Raw genomic sequence first — 19588 nt, 5'->3', positions numbered from 1 at the left:
TTACAAAGCTAAAGTACTCTTAGCATATAATCCAGCAATTACATGCATAGGTATTCATCCAAACTGAGTTAGAAGCTTGTGTCCACACATAAAACTTGCACATGAATGTTTACAGCAGCTTTATCCAAAATCACCAAAACCCATAAGCAATCAAGATGTCCTTTATTATGTGAATAGATAAATAAACTGGGGTACATCACTACAATGGGGCATTAATCAATGTTAAAAAGAAATGAATTATTAAACCATGAAAAATTACAGAGGGGCACTGTGGATATTTGGCCCAGTAGTCACATCACCATGTGTGATATTTACATCCTTTATTAAGGTTTGAATCCCAGTTACTCTGCTTCTAATCCAGCTTCCTGCTAACGCATACTCTGGAAGGCTCCAGGTGATGGATGGCTCAAGTACATGCATCCCTACCACCCATTTGAGAAACTGGGATTGAGTTCTGGACTCCTGGCTTCAGCCAGGAGCAACCTTCATTGTTGGTGGCCTTTGGGGTATGAACCAGTAGATGAAACATCTCTCTCTCCCTCTCTCAAATAAAATGAAAAAGCAAAGAAAAAAAAGAGTGATCCCTGTTAAATATAAGAGTGGTAATAAGAGAGGGAGGAGATGTACAGTTTGGCACATGCTCAATAGGACTTACCCCTAATGATAGAGTTAGAAACGTGCCAGGGGATTCCAATTCAATCCCATCAAGGTGGCATGTACCAATGCCATCTCACTAGTCCAAGTGGTCAGTTTCAGTTCATAATTGATCATAATGATAGGATTAAGTGTCAAAGGGATACATAAACAAGACTAGTGTCTGCTAATACTAACTGATAGAATTAAAAAGGAGAGAACGATCCAACATGGGAAGCAGGATACACAGCAGACTCATATAATGGCAGATGTCCTAAACAGCACTCTGGCCTCAGAATCAGCTCTTAAGGCATTCAGATCTGGCTAAAAAGCCCATGAGAGTATTTCAGGCATGGAAAGCCAAGACACTCTGGCAAAAACAAACAAACAAACAAACAAACACCTAAATGAAAGATCTCTGTGAGTGAGATTCCAGCAGAAAGAACAGGCCATCAAAGAAGGAGGTACCTCTCTCTGAAGGGAGGAGAGAATTTCCGCGTTGACTATGGCCTTGTCTAAATAAGATCGAAGTTGGCGGACTCAAGAGGCTTCCATAGCCTTGGCAGCTCATGACAAGAGCCTCAGGTGATTACTGAATAAGAGTGTCAATTGTTAAATCAACAACAGGAGTCACTGTGCACTTACTCCCCATGTAAGATTAATGTGTTGTACTACGTGAATTAATGATATAACTAGTCTTCAAACAGTACTTTATACTTTGTGTATCTTTGTGGGTGCAAACTGTTGAAATCTTTACTTAGTATGTACTAAGTTGATCTTTTGTATATAAAGATAATTGAAAATGAATCTTGATGAAGAATGGGATGGGAGAGGGAATGGGAGATGGGATGGTTATGGGTGGGAGGGAGGTTATGGGAGGAAAAAGCCGCTATAATCCAAAAGTTGTACTTTGGAAATTTATATTTATTAAATAAAAGTTAAAAAAAAAAAGAGGGATGAATGGAGCTTAAATACACATTGGTGAATGAAGGAAGCCAATCTGAAGAGGCTACATGCTGCCTGATTTCAATTATAGACATTTAGGAAAAGGAAAAACACTAGAGACAGTAAAACACCGATCAGGTATTTGGGAAAGGCTGGAGTGAGGGGAGGCATGAAATGATGAATGGGTGGAGCACAGCAGATTTTAATATAGGAAAGCTATCTGTGTGAAACTGATGGTGAACACATGTCGTTATGCACTTGTCAAAACCAACAGCATGCACAACACAGCAAGAAAACTTCAATGCAGACAGTGGATTACAGTTAATTGTATCAATGCTGGTTTGTTAATTATAACAAATTAGACAAATATCTGGCCTTATTCTAATGCAAGGTATTGACAGTAGGGGCAACTATGTGCATGTGTCTGGAGTGAAGGGAACTGTATATCCTATCTGCTCAATTAGTCTATAAATCTAAAGCTCTACTAAAAAACCCATTAGCATATATTTTTATATCCACTGGTCATTTTCCCCTTCAGACTTTTCATTTGACTCTGTACCTTCTGTTTCATCCCTGTTCATTTCTTCCTTTCAGCAGTTTAGTGAGATGCTTTGATCTCTTGTCTCTTAGCATGCCACACTCAAAGAGTTTAAGCTTCCTCCCCCAAATAGTTGTGAGAGTGGTTTTTTTTTTTTTTTTTTTTTTTTTTTTTTTTTTTTTTGACAGGCAGAGTGGACAGTGAGAGAGAGAGACAGAGAGAAAGGTCTTCCTTTGCTGTTGGTTCACTCTCCAAAGGCTGCCGCGGCCAGCGCGCTACGGCCGGCGCACCGCACTGATCCGATGGCAGGAGCCAGGAACTTCTCCTGGTCTCCCATGGGGTGCAGGGCCCAAGCACTTGGGCCATCCTCCACTGCACTCCCTGGCCACAGCAGAGAGCTGGACTGGAAGAGGGGCAACCAGGACAGAATCCGGCGCCCCGACCGGGACTAGAACCCGGTGTGCCAGCGCTGCAAGGTGGAGGATTAGCCTAGTGAGCCACGGCGCCGGCCCGAGAGTGTTTTCTAAAGCCAAGACTGTTAGCTTTCTGAGAAAAATATATTACTGTCAGCTAAAAAGACAACTTTCTCACCCTGCTGCATAACCATGTTAACACTGCACTTTGGCAAACTGAAAAAGTGTAACTTGGGGCTAGTGTTGTGGTGTAGCAGGTTAAGCCTCCCCCTGAGATTCCAGCATCCTATATGTGTGCCTGTTCCTGTCCCATCCGCTCCTCTTGCTAACAAGATCCTTGTTAATGGTCTGAGGAAAGCAGCAAAAGGTGGCCCCAAGCGCTTGGACCCCAGCAACCCATGTGGGAGAACTGAAAGAAGCTGTAGGCTCCTGGCTTCAACCTACCTGAGCCCAATCCAAGCTGTTGCAGCCCTTTGGGGAGTGAACCAGTGGATTTAATTTCTCAAGGTTCTCTCTCTCTCTCCCCCTCCCTCCCTCCTCTCTCTAACTCTGCTTTTCAAATAAATGAATAAAACTTATTTTTAAAAAGGTGTGACTCTGTTTAGTAACAAGAAATACTGATTATGTTGTCAAACATGGAAAATTAGGAGATCTGATGACTAGAAGTGTACTATCTGTTTGAAGGTTCATTCAACATTTATTTCAAAGTCTCTGTCTCTCACTGAGAAAAGGGGAATGGGAAAATGAAGAGAATATGATAAATGGGTATAGGGGTGAATTTGTATAAGAGGATTAACTTCTAGTGCTCTATTGCACAATAGGATAACTATAGCTGCCTACAACTAATTGAATATCTTAAAATAGATAGTAGGGATAATTTTGAATGTTTCCAGCACAAAGTAACCATAATTGTTTTGAGGTTACCTTGATCTGCCACATTATACACATGTACTGAAAAAGCACACTGTAGCCTATAATTATGTACAACTGCTATGCATCAGTTAAAACAAAGATTAAAAAGGGAAAGAAATGATCCATCTCAACTCTGGGGTGAGGATGAGTGGAGGCTGAGTAGGTGGCTGGAATGGGCAGAGCCACAGACAGAGGAAAAGGTAACTGTTGGGAAGCAGTGGATGAAGTGCTCCTGCTGCCTACAAGGCTTTGCTGTCTATGTCATCTATCTCCCACTCATGCACTCACCTGCAGATCTCAGCTCCAGTAATACTCCTTAGGAAGCCCTCCGGACCTTTCTGACCATGGGAGATTTCCTTATATGTTCATAGACCACCCAATACCTTTCCTTTGTAGCACTTATCCAAGTTGGAATTCTGCATGCACTTCTGTCTCTTTAACTTGACCTTAAGTTTTATGAGAGCAGGGACTATGTCATCATCTCCTCCCCTTCCTCTCTTTAAAAAATAAAAAAAACTTTTGAGATTTAAACCTAACATATAGAAAAGTGCAAAACTCCCAAGCACATATACTGATGAGTTATCACAAGGGAGCACACATAGATGAAGAAATAAAACATCATCTAGGTCCCAGAAGTCCTTTATGTCTCCTACCCATAAGTAATCACCGTCTGGATTTCAACTGACATAGATCAACTTTATCTGTTTTTGAAATAGATTTAAACAAAATTGGTTTATTTTTCTTTATTTGGTTTCTTTGGTGCAACCTTGTATCTTGGAAATTCATATATTTTATTGCATGTGGTTGTAGTCATTTCTTCTTCATTGCTACATGGTATTCCATCGAATGAAAATTTGTTTTCATTTTACAATTGAAATTTCAAACATTTTAACATATAATGTTGTAAAAAATGTTGACTCTCCCTTTTCCCCTTTCTAGTCATTCTTTTTTTCCTCAACAATGACCCTTTTATCCACCTGTTTGTTTTTTTTTGTTTGTTTGTTTGTTTGTTTTTTGACAGGCAGAGTGAACAGTGAGAGAGAGAGAGAGAGAGAGAAAGGTCTTCCTTTGCCGTTGGTTCACCCTCCAATGGCTGCTGTGGCCGGCGCGCTGCGGCCGGCGCATCGCGCTGCTCCGATGGCAGAAGCCAGGTACTTATCCTGGTCTCCCATGGGGTGCAGGGCCCAAGCACTTGGGCCATCCTCCACTGCACTCCCTGGCCACAGCAGAGAGCTGGCCTGGAAGAGGGGCAACCGGGACAGAATCCGGTGCCCCGACCGGGACTAGAACCCGGTGTGCCGGCACTGCAAGGCGGAGGATTAGCCTAGTGAGCCGCGGCGCCGGCTATCTACCTGTTTTTAAATATTAGGTAACAACAAAATATTCACATTCAGAAGGTTCCTTCGTTAGATGTTTGATCATCTCCATATCTTAATGTGCCTGTTGAACCCATTTTCTTTGAGTTTATCTATGTATGTATGTATGTATGTATCTAACTTATTTATCTATCTATAAATAGATAGATAAAAACTTCTTATGGGCTAATGAAAATCAAATATATCATGTAAAATGTGGTGTTTTGAAATGTATATATATTGTGGAATGGCTTATTACGCTAGTTAACATATGTACTACTATTTTGTGGTGAGGACACTTAAAATCTAGTGTCTTAGCAATTTTTAAAAATACATTGTTATTTGATATAGTCACCAGGTTATACAATAAATCTTGAATTTTTTCCTCTGATCTAACTGAAATTTTGTATCCTTTAACTTCCTCCCACGATAACTGTCATCCTAGTCTTTATTTCTATTAGTTCAACTTTTTAGATTCTACATGTGAGTAAGATCATATGGTGCTTGTCTTTCTGTGCCTCGCCTTTTTTTTTTTAATGTAATGTCCTCTAAGTTCATTTATGTTGCAGTGAATGATTGAATTCTCTCTTCTTTAATACTGACTAGTATAGCATTGTGTGTGTGTTTAAATATGCACATATATATATAAACACATTTTTATCCACTTATGATTTGATAGACACTAAAGTTGATTCCATATCTTGACTACTATGAATAATGCTACAAGGAACATGGGAGCACAGATATCTCTACAAAATATTAATTTCAGTTCATTTGGATATAAATCCAGAAATGGGATTGCTGGATCATATGGTAATCCTATTTTCAATTTTTTTCAGGAATCTTACTTTTTTCCATAATGACTGTTTTTTTTAACTTTTCTAGTGATTTATATTTAATAAAAAAGAGAACAGACTTAATGTAGTTTATAGATACAATTTTAAGAATATAATGGTACTTCCCTTCCCCACTTCCTCTCTTCTTTTACCTTTCTTCCTTCCTTTTTTCTTTCATTTTAAATTGTGAGGTCGCAAATTTTTAATGCACATTATAATCAAAGGCTTAATACTCCAGTAAATAAAGAGTTCAGCATGTTAAAACTAAAACAGACTATTGTTCAGCAAGAATATAGGCAAGGGCTATAAACAATAATCAAATGAAAATATGTCAATTTCACTTATATACTATAGATTTTAAAAATAATCACAGATCATTAAAACTATAGTTTCTTTTTTTAACATTTAAATAGGATGTTTTTATTGACTTTAAGTCAGCTGGGAATAATTACCAGCATTCATGCGAAAAAAAGATGTTTTGTTAGACTTTTAACTTTCGTGTGTTTTGTGTCATGGCTGAGAGAATGTTCAGTTTTGTCCTGTAATATGTGCTTCCATATTATAACTCATCAACAAAAGGTGTATGACCCAAATTTCCTCTTCCTGCCATGGACTTCTGGCCAGAAACAAACTTCTTTGCAGCATTTACGATATCAGCATCAGCCACCGAGTCCATCTGCTGAAGGACTGTGGATGGTGGCACGCAAGAACCAGTTATCAGAGCCTGGGACCCAACCTCATCCAGGAAGCCCTCCGAAGACTCTACTGACATTAGGTATCCAGCTTTCAGCTTGTTCTTGGCAGCTTGGACATCTGCACTGGAAAGGTTTCCTTGAGCAACTGTTTTTACTTGGTTGTAGGCAGCCTTGATAACATCTCCAGCAGCTGCTGCCTGGGAGGTAGTGTAAATCCTGAAGAGTCCAGAATCCGTGTAACTGGCATTAAAAGCGGAAACATCAAATGGCTGGTGAGTCCCCTTGGCGACAGCCTGGTATAGGAGGCTGGTGGCGTTGCTGCCCCTTTTGACGTGGGGCCCGGCACCAGGGAAGTGCTGAAGGACACTGAATGCATTTGCTTCTGCGCTTCCCATGGCAGCGCTTTCTGCTACAACCGCAGCATGGACAAGGCTGTCTCCAGTCTGTTCTCGGATTTCACCTCCACGGTATCTGGCCTTTACACCAGCCAAGCCAAGCCCACCCCTCATGTTGAGGAATTGCTCAGCAACTTGCTTGAGGACAGAATGACTCACACCAAGTCCAATCAAAGCCATTCTTGCACTTGTGAAGTGGTTCTGAACATAGTAATCTAACTCTTCTGGTGTCACTTTTCCAATCCTATAGTCAGGACAATACAAGGAATTAGCCAAGGCATTCTGGTAGGCTGCAGCATGCAAATTTTCAATGACATGCGTCTGTGGATTCTGAAAAGCCACAGCTTTGTCAATCCTTAGCTGAGACTGAAGTGCAGTTACTTCCCAGCGACGAAATTCTGGTGATGTGGTGACGTTGAGTAGGAACTCCATTAGAATATCAACATTGTCCCACAGGCATTCCACCGTGTGTGCCATCTTTTCCCTTGTTGCAGTCACACTTAGTGTACCGCCAACTGCCTCAATTCCACGTGTTATCTTGAACGAGGAAGCTCCATTAGTTGTCAAACTGGATGCAAGACGCAGCAAATGAGAGGTCCCTAAGTTGTTGGAGTCCTCGTATCTACTGCGTGCTTTGATGAACAAGCCAATTCTGGATGCAGGAGCATAGTTTTCCAGAGAAGCAATCACTAAGCCATTTGGTAATTTGGTGGATTCAAGGTCCTGAGGGTGCAGAGGCGCTCCTGCGGGGGCAGCCGAGGCTTTCACTTTGGGAGCAACTTGGAGGGAATAAAATCTCGAAAAGGACCCGGCTCTGGTTAATAGCTTCATGGCTCGAGATTGCTTTCACCCGCGGTCACTGCCGCCTTAAAGGAAAGCAAGATGGAAAAACTATAGTTTCTTAACCAATTGTTTGCAAAGATATAAAGCAAAGTTTGACAAAACTATATTTTTGGTAATACTGGTATACAGGCGATTTTTTTGCTTGTTTTTTTTTTTTTCTGATTTTTTTTCTTTTTAAAATTTAGCTCACACATTTAAGGAAGAACATGTGGAATTTGTCTTTCTGTGTACTGCTTATTTCACTCAACATTTGTCTTCCAATTGCCCCAATTTTGATGCAAGTAGTAGAACTCTATTTTGTGTTCCTCTGTGTGTGTATGTGTAATTTTCTTTATCCATTCATCAGATCATGGACACCTTGGTTGATTTCCATATTTTGTCTATTGTGAAAAGTGCTGCTATATAGGCATGGTTGTGCCAGGATCTTTTTGATACAATATGTTCTTGGCTTTTAGGTATATACCAAGTAGTGAGATTGCTGGATCATTTAGCAAGTCTATTTGTAGTTTTTAAAGAACTTTACATACTGTTTTCCATAGTGGCTGCACTAATTTGCATTCCCACCAACACTGTAAAAGTGTCCCCTTTGTCCACATCCTTGCCAGCATTTGTTGCTATCATCTTTTGGATAATAGCCATTCTGACATGAGTGAGGTGATATCTCATTGTGGTTTGGATCTGCGTTTCCCTTATGGATAGTGATGCTGAGCATTTTTTCATATATTTGTTGACCATTTTATTTCTTCTTTTGAGAAGTGTCTATTGAGGTCCATTGCACATTTCTTAACTTGATTTTTTTTTTTTTGCCGCTCAGTTTTTTGAGTTAATGATATACTCTAGATATTAATCCTTTCCTGTTTCTTCAGTATATTGATTGCTTTGGTATGCAGAAGCTTCTGAGTTTGATATAATCCCATTTATCTAATTTTGCTTTTGTTTCCTGTGCTTTGGGGATCTTATTCAAGAAGTCATCATCTTCACCAGTGTCTTAAAGTGCTTCACCTACATATTCTTCATGGCTTCTTCATAGTCTCAGGTCTTAAATTTATGTCTTTGATCCATCTTAAGTTGACTTTTGTATATGGTAAGCGGTAGGGATCTAACTTCATTCTTCTGCATATATACATAGAATTTTTCCAGTACTATTTATTGAAGAGATTATCCTTTCTCCAATGTTCAGTCTGAGTACTCTTGTAAAAGTCAGTTGGTTATATGCATGTGGATTAATTTCTGAGCTCTCTTCTGTTCCATTGATCTATGTGTTGATATTTTATGCTAGTACCAAACTGTTTTAATTACTAGAGCTTTATAGTATGCATTGAAGTCAAGTAGTATAATAACATATTCTTACTAACAGTGATCAAGGGTTTCTTTTTATCCACATTCTTATCAGCAAATATTATCTTTTGGATAAGAGCTATTCTAGAAGGTGTGTAGTGCTATGTATTTAATTTGCATTTCTTTGATGTTTAGTGATGTTGCACATTTTTTCTTTTTTTTTTAACTTTTATTTAATGAATATAAATTTCCAAAGTACAGCTTATGGATTACAATGGCTTCCCCCCCATACCATCCCTCCCACCCGCAACCCTCCCCTCTCCCACTCCCTCTCCCTTTCCATTCACATCAAGATTCATTTTCGGTTCTCTTTATCTACAGAAGATCAGTTTAGCATACATTAAGTAAAGATTTCAACAGTTTGCTCCCACACAGAAACATAAAGTGAAAAATAATAGATGATTTTTTAAATGATGATGAAATCAGATCAGACCTATTGTCATGTTTAATCCCAGTGAGAGTCAAGTTGGGAATTGATAATTTCTTCTTTTTTTTTTTTTTTTTTACAGAAGATCAGTTTAGTATACATTAAGTAAAGCTTTCAACAGTTTGCACCCCCATAGAAACACAAAGTGAAATATACTGTTTGAGTACTCGTTATAGCATTAAGTCTCAATGTACAGCATGCTAAGGACAGAGATCCTACATGAGGAGTAAGTGCACAGTGACTCCTGTTGTTGACTTTACCAATTGACACTCTTATTTATGGCATCAGTAATCTCCCCATGCTCCAGTCATGAGTTTCCAAGGCTATGGAAGCCCCTTGAGTTCTCTGACTCTTATCTTGTTTACACAAGGTCATAGTCAAAGTGGAGGTTCTCTCCTCCCTTCAGAGAAAGGTACCTCCTTCTTTGAAGACCTATTCTTTCCACTGGGATCTCACTCACAGAGATCTTTCATTTAGGGTTTTTTTTTTTTTTTTTTTTTTTTGTCTGAGTGTCTTGGCTTTCCATGCCTGAAATACTCTCATGGGCTTTTCAGCCAGATCTGAATGCCTTTAGGGCTGATTCTGAGGCCAGAGTGCTGTTTAGGACATCTGCCATTCTATGAGTCTGCTGAGTATCTTGCCTCCCATGTTGGATCACCCTCCCCTTTATTTATTCTATCGGTTAGTATTAGCAGGTACTAGACTTGTTTATGTGCTCCCTTTGACTCTTAGTCCTTTCATTATGATCAATTGTGAACTGAAATTGATCACTTGGACTAGTGAGATGGCATTGGTACATGCCACCTTGATGGGATTGAATTGGAGTCCCCTGGTATGTTTCTAACTCTACCTTTTGGGGCAAGTCAGCCTGAGCATGTCCCAAATTGTACATCTCTTCCCTCTCTTATTCCCACTCTTATGTTTAACAGGGATCACATTTCAGTTAAATTTCAACACTTAAGAATAACTGTGTATTAATTACAGAATTAAATTTTTCATATACCTACTGCCATTCTGTATGCCTTCTTTAGAGAAGTCTAGTCAAGCACTTTGCTATTTTTCATCAGACTTTTTTCTTGCTATTTAGCTGTTTGAGTTCCTTATGTATTTTAGAAATTAATCACATACCAACTGTATAGTTTATCAATATTTTCTCCTATTCCAGGGTTGTCTCATCACTCTGTTGATTGTTTCCTTTACTGTGTAGAGATTTTTGTTTGACATAATCCTATTTATCTATTTTTCTCTATTTTTGCTTATGTTGCCTATGTTTTGGGGTCATATCAAAAAATAAATCATTGTCCAGACTGATATGGTTTAACTTTCTTCTAGTAGTTTTATGGTTTCAGGTCTTAAGTCTTTAATCCATTTGAAGTGATTTTTGCATAATGTATGAGATAAGAGACCAATTTCATTCTTCTGCAAATGCATATCTAGAAACAATTTTTAATACATTATCTTTTCCAAAATTATTTTTGAATTAACTACCTATAATATGGAAGTTTATTTTTAGATTGTCTATTTTATTTTATGGGTCAATGTGTCTGCTTTTATGCATATAGCATGCTCCTGTGAGCAAAATAGATTTTTAAGATTTTATATATTCTAAAAGCAGAACGAACTACACTTGTATGCCTTAAACACTCAACAAATGATAACTCAGTTTACTTTTATTAAAATAATAATATAAACACTAGGTCACACTTAGTATTCTTTTCACATATCAATTTTCCCCTTTGTTCACATTAAAGCATAAATATTGCCTTGATGATTCAACCAGCTACAGAGTCAATGGTTTTGCTACCCAATTTCCCACAACTCTCCAGTGAACATCTTGGTGAAATTCAGACTCAGGCTGTCTATGATATTCATATTGATGCCATCTTGCACTTTCATATACCCTCAAATATAGCTTCCCCTTGTTGGAGAAGAGAAAAAACATAACATGAACTAGTATATCTACTGTTCATCATCAACATGTGCATTATTTAACAATTTAATGGGATTAAAATTTTATTTTTGTGTCCTTGATTTTTTATATTGAATCTTGACAATTAACTGAATCTATAAAGCATTAGTATAATTACTTATTAATGTTCTTGAGATATGCAAGAAGACAAATATGCAAGAAGACAAATATCATGTTTTCCTTGACCCGTGGTAACTAATAGAGTACAAAAATGTATGTACTTCAGCAAAATTGACATTTTGAGATTTTCTTTTTTTTTTTGACAGGCAGAGTGGACAGTGAGAGAGAGAGAGACAGAGAGAAAGGTCTTCCTTTGCTGTTGGTTCACCCTCCAGTGGCCACCACGGCCGGCGCACCGTGCTGATCTGAAGCCAGGAGCCAGGTGCTTTTCCTGGTCTCCCATGCGGGTGCAGGGCCCAAGCACTTGGGCCATCCTCCACTGCACTGCCGGGCCACAGCAGAGAGCTGGCCTGGAAGAGGAGCAACCGGGACAGAATCCGGCGCCCCGACCGGGACTAGAACCCGGTGTGCCAGCGCCGCAAGGCGGAGGATTAGCCTAGTGAGCAGCGGTGCTGGCCAACATTTTGAGATTTGATTATTGTTTATAGCCTTTGTCTACTGTTGAGGGTCAGTGTTTTTTCCTTCTTAAACAGAAGAAGAAAAAGGAAAAGAGTGCTTTAAATCTCAACATGAAACCTCCGCCACTCACAGTATCAAAATCACTTGTGCATAAAGCATTACATAGACATGTTTTTCATACTATTTGTTGAACTCTGTATTTAGTATACAATTTATTGTCGCCCATTTTGACAATGATCTTCTTGGGACTCTGTACCACTGTGGTATTGAAAGTCATTTTTGGAAGCTTAGAATTCCCATTTATTTGTTTTCTTCAATATCTTTAATCAATGTTTTAACGTTTTCAGTGTATGTATCTTTCACTTCCTTCATTAAATTTATTTCTAATTATTCTATTTATTTGTTTTTAACATTGTGAATGAGAATTATTTTCCAGATTTCTTTGTTAGATCATTTGTTGTTAGTGTACAGAAGAAATATTGATTCTTTTTTTTTTTTTTTTTTTTTTTTTTGACAGGCAGAGTGGACAGTGAGAGAGAGAGACAGAGAGAAAGGTCTTCCTTTGCCGTTGGTTTACCCTCCAATGGCCGCCGCGGCCAGCGCACCATGCTGATCCGAAGGCAGGAGCCAGGTGCTTATCCTGGTCTCCCATGGGGTGCAGGGCCCAAGTACTTGGGCCATCCTCCACTGCACTCCCTGGCCACAGCAGAGAGCTGGCCTGGAAGAGGGGCAACCGGGACAGAATCCGGTGCCCCGACCGGGACTAGAACCCGGTGTGCTGGCGCCGCAAGGCGGAGGATTAGCCTAGTGAGCCGCGGCGCCGGCTTGATTCTTATATTTTGTTTGTGAAGCCTGCAACTTTCCTGAATTTATTTATTAGTTCTAATGGCTTTATGGTTGATTCCTAAGTGTTTTCTATGTAAATGATCATGTTGTCTGGAAACAAGCATAGGTTCATTTATATCTTTTCAAAATGTAAAAAAAAATTTAATCTAATTATTGTATGTATTTGAAAGGGTGGGAGGGGAGAGCGAGAGCGAGAGCGAGAGTGAGAGCGAGAGCGAGAGAGAGAGAGAGAGAGAGAGAGACCCTATTTGCTGGTTCACTCACTAAATGCTTACAAAAGCTAGGGTGGGGCCTGGCTCAAGTCATGGTGTAGGAACTCAGGGCTTCCATACTGATGGCAGGCAACAACTAATGAGCTATCATCTGCTACCTCCCAGGGTTTGAATTAGCATTTCCTTTTCAATTTGGCTGCCTTTTCTCTTTCTCTTATCTAATTGCTCTGCTAGGACGTTCAGTACTATATTGAATAGAAGTGGTGAGAACGCTTACCTTGTTCCTAATCTCAGAAGAAAAGCTTTTAGCTGGTCCTCATTCCCATTACCTTCTCAGAGCCAAGACCCTAACAAACCAGGGTTGTGTCAATGCTGACACTGAACCCATCTCTCATGGTACATCTCACTTTCATTCTGTCCTGGGATGACTGACAAGTGAGATGCCAGTCTCTGGAGCTACAGGATCCTAGTGCTTGCTTCCCATGACCATCGTGCAGCTTTACCCTTTGCCCCTGAATCAAGCCAAGTTTTGTTGGTGAAAAGATTCTAACGGCTACATTCCTTGTGGTCCTGGGGGTATAATGGATTCTTTGGGAATAAAGCCTATTATTCATTTTCTGGCACAGAGATTTTGGAAATAATATGCTTTCTGGAAAAATTGTTCTCCTTCTTTTGTTAGTATTCTATTTGCAAATTAACATCCATACCTTTGTTCAGTGTAGGTAGGACAGATTATGTTATTGCTCTTCCGGAAATTCCTGTGACTCAAGTACTAACGAGTTTGGACTTCCTTGTGTTAAAGGGGAGGAGTTGATGACACTGAATCACCCAGGAGTACATGGAGTCCACCTATACTACTCCTTGGAACATCCAGTACCTCAGGGAAATTGAGTGCAGCATTCTTCAAGCTCTCACTCACCAAATGCCCTAGTGCGTGCCATGATCTTGGCGACAGAAAAGTAAAAGACAGTCTGTGGCCATAGATAATAGTGTTAAGGATACAATTCTCGTATGTGGAAATCAGCTAGATCATAATGCACTATGGTATCATGTGTTAATAGTGCTGAAAATTGGTTATATTTACAGATAAATCTTTTTTAAATGAAGTGATCAGTCTGTAAATACTGGGAGAGATGGTGTGCCAAAGTGGAAAGGATACAAGCCTTGGAATGAGATGATCTGGGTATGATTTCCTATTATTACTGATAAGCTCAAGGATCTCAGGCAAGTTATTTAGTATCTGAGCTGAGTTTCTCTAACTACCAAGTATAGCAAATATTCTCCTCTCAAGACTGTGAGAATTAATTGTGACAATTGATGTAAAGCATTATCAATGGATGCTAATTAGTATTATTGTTTTTCAAATATTTATTTTATTTACTTGAAACATAGAGTTATAGAGAGGAAGAGAGACAGAGAGAGAGGTCTTCCATCTGCTGGTTTACTCTCCAAATGACTGCAATGGCCAGAGCTGTGCTGATCCAAAGCCAGGAGTCAGGAGCTTCTTCCGGGTCTCCCATGCAGGTGCAGGGGCCCAAGGACTTGGGCCATCTTCCACTGCTTTCCCAGGCCATAGCAGAGAGCTGAATTGGGAGTGGAGTACCCAGGACTTGAATTAGCACCCATGTGGGATGCTGGCACTGCAGACCGGGGCTATAACACTCTGTGCCACAGTGTGGACCCCTTATGGATGCTAATTAAGTCTGAGAAGGTGATATTAAAAATGGGCCAGAAAGGTTTGCTAAGCCAAACAGGATGTAGATTGATGGGGAGGAGTCAGGGACTTTCCGGGGACTAGTCAGACTTGAGCCGTTTTTAAAGATTTTGATTTTGCCTAAATTAATATTTTCCGAAGTCTGGTCTATGGGCCACCAGCATTGGAATCACCTGAGTATTCTCATTAAAACCCAGACTTACTGGATATGTATAGTCATGTTTAACAAGCACCACAGGGGATTCTAATGGAAATTACTAGCCAAAGCCAAGCTAATTTACTTCAAATACAGGCTGGTTAACTAATTTCTACTTCAATAGAAGGTGAATCAAAAAGCATTACTTTATTTGCACTGGGTCTTAGGCCACTCCTGGTTAATCAGAAAGTTTTACCCTGCTTCTTCACTCCAACTCATGTTCTTCTGAATGTAATGCAAGAACATTCAATTTTGCATGCTTTAAACTGAACTAATAATGTCTAAATTTGTCTTCCTCCTCTTTTCCTTCTTCTTTGTCTATGCCCACCATGAATAAAATAAGTTACTAAAGCCTAAAACCTGAGGATCACTTTTTTTTTTTTTTGACAGGCAGAGTGGACAGTGAGAGAGAGAGACAGGGAGAAAGGTCTTCCTTTTCTGTTGGTTCACGCCCCCCAGCAGCCGCTGTGGCCAGAGCATCACGCTGATCCGAAGCCAGGAGCCAGGTGCTTCTCCTGGTCTCCCATGGGGTGCAGGGCCCAAGGACTTGGGCCATCCTCCACTGCACTCCCTGGCCACAGCAGAGAACTGGCCTGGAAGAGGGACAACCGGGACAGAATCCGGTCCCCCGACCGGGACTAGAACCCGGAGTGCTGGTGCCGCAAGGCGGAGGATTAGCCTATTGAGCCGCGGCGCCTGCCAAGGATCACTTTTCACTATTCTTTTTCTTTACACTCCTTACAGAATCTCTCTGTTGATTAATCACAATATCCTTAATATTCTTCTTCAGTGGCTTTCAAATCTATCCTCTACTGTCATAGCTCAAGTTTACATAGTGAGAGCTAAAATGTATGTTTTTATCCCTAAGCTATATCATTATTTCTTCATTTATTAAAATATTTCAGAGAACTATTAAAACTAAATTAAGAAAAAAATAGTCTTCACTTTGTTTCAGAACCTATGAGTCACTCTGAGTCTATGCCATGCTCATGGTTAGAAGTCATGGATAACATCCCATGACAACCATGATGTTCTTATCCTTAACGGTCATGTTCAAAGCTTTTCATCATCTCTTCTTTGTATCCCTCTTTATCCTCAGCTTCTGCTGTTCCATACACAAATCCAGGTAAATTTTCCAGGCTGTTTCTTATCTCCATGGCTTTATAGAAATGTTTCCTATTCACTGTTGCCTATTCAACAGATACTGTATTCATCATTCAACAGTGAGTTCACATTTCCATCTTTGTGAAACATTTCCATCTCTGCATGTTTTCCTCCTTTATTAAGTAGTTCTTTAATGCATTCAATAAATATATACTGAGCATACATATACCAAGAATAATTCTAGGTTCCAGGGAGGCATAAGTGCACAGATAGAAATCTCTTTGCTGTTGAAGCTTATATTCTATAGAGACAGTATAGGGAGGATGTTGACAATAAACACAATAAATAAGTGAAATAAAAGGATACTTCAAAATGTTCTGGAAAAATGAAATGAAAATATACTTATATATAGGATATAGATCTATGATTCTATACTTCTGTATTTACATTTGTAGCATTCACTGAAATGATGTATTTATGTGTCTCTTTTCTTCTGACTTCTTTATCTTAAACACAATCCCTTGAACATTGTAGAGATTCAGTGAGTGTTTAGAGGAAAAAAATGTAGGGCAAAGAAAGGAAAGCAGGAAGGAAAAGAGAGAGGGAAAGAAAGAAGGACAAGTGGAATATAATGGGATGGAAAAGAATGAAATTGGATAAATCTGAGTGAACTATTACAGCCTGATTGTCAAGAGTCTGTGCTCTGGAGACATCTTTAGTCTGATGTTTAGGAACACAGCTAAAATTGCAGAGATCAATTTCTTTATTTTTTCCACTTAAGCAATGTAATTATTTTTCACACAATTGATGGATATAAGAATCCCCCTTATCTCTGCAGATATGTTATAAAACACCCAAAGGGTGCCAGCAGCCATGAAGAGTACCAAATCCTATCTAGAAGTACTCTAGAATTGCAGCAATCTATTTGATAACTAGGATGGTCAAGGGTATGGCTATCCTGGACAAAAGAATGATTTCTGTTCCTGTATGATGGAATATGGTGCCATGAGATTTCATTTCACTACTAAGAATGGCTCACAGTTTAAGCTTATGAATTACTCATTTCTGGAATTTTCCATTTAGTGCTTTCGAAGTGTAATTGACCAAGGCTAAATGAAACCACAGAAAGTGAAACTGGATGAGAGTGGACTACCGTACATCTGTACATCACTACTGTAGGTCACTAAACCAAGACAGAATAAGTGTGAGGTTATACTTTTTTCATTTATATGTGTATTCACAGTGACTTTCTGTACTTAACCAATTTGTGGCAAGGAGACTCATGAAATAATAAGAAAAAAGTTTTAGTGTATTCATAATATTCTTGATTTTGCCCACATTGTCTAGAAAGTCAGTCTCCCAACTACTCAAAAGGCTTATGTGTAGAAATTTTTTCAATGCTTGCAACACATCAGTGTGGGAAGAGCTCTAGAGATTTCTAACTCAAGCACTCTTGAATTGGAAAAACTAGGACACTGACTCGATTTTGATGCTATTCGGGCATTGGGGCAGTGGAAGAAAGAAGAGAAAGAGGAAATCAAGTTAAAACAGAAGTGAACATTAAGGACACTTCTGAAAAAGCACAGAAAGTCATAGAGAAGTACCTGGAAAGTGGATGGAGATCCTTGTGAGAAGAACTTCATGGACTGTATCTACTTAGAGGAGTCTCAGTATTTTTCATGTCTTTTCCAGTACACACATCTCTATTCCTAGTCTATAGAATAGTCCAGTTATGCAGTGTGAAGGGTGCTTTCCCAAGTATTCTTTTTTTTTAAGATTTCTTTTATTTATTTGAAAGACAGAGTTTCAGAGAGAGGTAGAAACAGGGAGAGAGGTGTTCCATCTGCTGGTTCACTCCCCAGATGGCCGCAATGGCCAGAGCTGCACTGATCTGAAGCCAGGAGCTTCTTCTGGGTCTCCCACATGGGTGCAGGAGCCCAAGGACTTGGGCCATCTTTTACTGCTATCCCAGGCCATAGCAGAGAGCTGGATTGGAAGAGCAGCAGCTAGGACTAGAACCAGTGCCCATATGGGATGCCGGCGCTTCAGGCCAAGGCATTAACCCACTGTGTCATAGCGCGAGCCCCACCAAGTATCCTTTTGACTTGAGCACTGAGAAATTTCAGGCAGGTGTGGGGACTGATGAAAGATTTTAATTTTTATTTATTTACTTGACATGCAGAAAAACAGAGAGAAACAGACAGACCTTTCATTCACTGGTTCAGTGTCCAGATGCCTGGAATATCTGGATCTGGGCCAGGTTGAAGCCAGGAGTCTGGAATTCCATCCTTGTATGCCACATGTGTGTTGGAGACCCAACTACTACTACATCGAATGCCCACACCAATGAGTGATTTTAAGCTTAGGAATGAGATGATCTGGAAATAAAGAAGCCCCAATTCTGATTCTGTTTCTGCAAGAAACTAGCACTGAACATTGGACTTTGGGTGTGTTATTCAGTCCCATGAAGATTCAGTTTCCTAATCTCTAGGAGAGCATTGGAGCCCATTACCTCCAAGGTGCTGCCCAGATGTGAAGTCTTTGTTTCTGGTGTGTTTCTCTTATTCACTTATCCACAATGCCTTGTAGATTCAAGATTTGTGGCAGTTATGCTTAATGGGCAGAACTCTTCATTTGGAGCTCAACTGTATCACTGGTTCCAGACTTCTCCAAGAATGAATGAAAGATTTCTATTTATACCAAGTGGCCATTTCACACTCTTATTCAGTTGGGCTTCAATGTTCTTAAAACAAACAAACAGAAAAGCCCAAGAAGAATGAAATTGCTCTTTTTAAACTATTGGTTGGTAAGAAATTTACCAAATCTTGCTTCTTATTTTGTATCCGGTTTAATGTAGTGGGATGTGACATGCTAAAATATGCCTTTCAGATATTTGATATTTAAACAAATAATAACTTTTCTTTCTTAAAATACATGTGTTTCAATTCTTGTTAATATGATGAAAATGGAATTTTTCAAAATTATTTCTCAAAAAATTGCCTCTAATCTGATATTACCCTTCAGAAATTGGTACCAGAATTAGTACAAGCAGCCAAAACAGAGGGCTGTAATGGAAAATGTTTTGCAACCTTAATTGCACCATCTGCTAAATTGGGCTGTAAGTTATGGATTCCTTTGCCCAGGCTACTCATAGCTGTCACCCTCCCACTGCCTTTGTTCTCAGTGAGGCTCTCATCCTCTCATTTTGATTCCTGACATGGCCTTCTTGCTGGTTTCCCTGTCTCTAGTCTCTCTCCCATTTGTCCTTTCTGTTGCCACCAAGTCATCTACCAAAACCTGTAAGCTCTTATAAGTGAGTGCAAATGCCTTAGAAGCTGAGGAGGCAAGAATCACATACACCTTCTACTCAAAACCCGAGAGTGACTTTGCTTGAAAGCAAAGCCCAGAAATGCTACTTTGTTGTATCAGGTTCTATGAGAGGATGAAAAAACTCTCTGGATGTCTAGCTCACATTTCCCTACCTGAATTCATAAATCTCAAACCTACTGCTAGGGTTTGAAGGAGGTTTGGTTCCCTAACTCATGCTGGCATTTAAATCCCAAAGTCTTATGTTAATGGAGTAAGAGTGGAAAGTTGATCCAATTATGATATCTGAGAGATGGGCCCAGTGGAGGTTT

General features: G+C 39.6%; 1 pseudogene across 1 annotated transcript; it reads right to left on the bottom strand.

The window, feature by feature from the left end:
- Nucleotides 1-6021: 6021 nt before the first annotated feature.
- LOC100356308 (cytochrome b-c1 complex subunit 2, mitochondrial pseudogene) lies at nt 6022-7613 on the bottom strand (annotated as a pseudogene). The gene has a single exon (XR_016237072.1). The product of XR_016237072.1 is annotated as a cytochrome b-c1 complex subunit 2, mitochondrial pseudogene (transcript).
- Between the last annotated feature and the right edge of the window lie 11975 nt (nt 7614-19588).

The sequence above is a fragment of the Oryctolagus cuniculus genome, chromosome 7, assembly GCF_051225735.1.
Source record: "Oryctolagus cuniculus isolate XC-2025 breed Fujian yellow rabbit chromosome 7, ASM5122573v1, whole genome shotgun sequence".
Taxonomy (NCBI): Eukaryota; Metazoa; Chordata; class Mammalia; order Lagomorpha; family Leporidae; genus Oryctolagus; species Oryctolagus cuniculus.
Note: the sequence above shows the minus strand (reverse complement) of the source record. Positions and strands in the feature narration are given on the sequence as shown.